The sequence below is a fragment of the Arachis duranensis genome, chromosome 6 (assembly GCF_000817695.3).
Source record: "Arachis duranensis cultivar V14167 chromosome 6, aradu.V14167.gnm2.J7QH, whole genome shotgun sequence".
NCBI classification, from domain to species: domain Eukaryota; kingdom Viridiplantae; phylum Streptophyta; class Magnoliopsida; order Fabales; family Fabaceae; genus Arachis; species Arachis duranensis.
In genome coordinates, this window is record NC_029777.3 from 64,403,769 (window position 1) to 64,404,449 (window position 681).

Below are 681 nucleotides of genomic sequence, written 5' to 3' on the forward strand. Positions count from 1 at the left end.
AGACTCATGCCGTGGAAAGTACACAAAGAAACATGTAAAGTGTCATGAGGTACAGATACAATGTCAAAAGATCCTATTAATAGTGAACTAGTAGCCTAGGGTATACAGAAATGAGTAAATGACGTAAAAATCCACTTCTGGGTCCACTTAGTGTGTACTTGGGCTGAGCAATGAAGCATTTTCGTGTAGAGACTTTTCCTGGAGTTAAACGCCAGCTTTTATGCCAGTTTGGGCGTTTAACTCCAAGTTTTATGCCAGTTCCAGCGTTTAACGCTGGAAATTCTGAGGGTGACTTTGAACGCCGATTTGGGCCATCAAATCTTGGGCAAAGTATAGACTATCATATATTACTGGAAAGCTCAGGATGTCTACTTTCCAACGCCGTTGAGAGCGCGCCAATTGGGCTTCTGTAGCTCCAGAAAATCCACTTCGAGTGCAGGCCTTTTCAGCCTCTGAATCAGATCTTTTGCTCAGGACCCTCAATTTCAGCCAGAAAATACCTGAAATCACAGAAAAACACACGAACTCATATTAAAGTCTAGAAAAGTGAATTTTAACTAAAAACTAATAAAAATATACTAAAAACTAACTAGATCATACCAAAAACATACTAAAAACAATGCCAAAAAGCGTATAAATTATCCGCTCATCACAACACCAAACTTAAATTGTTGCTTGTCC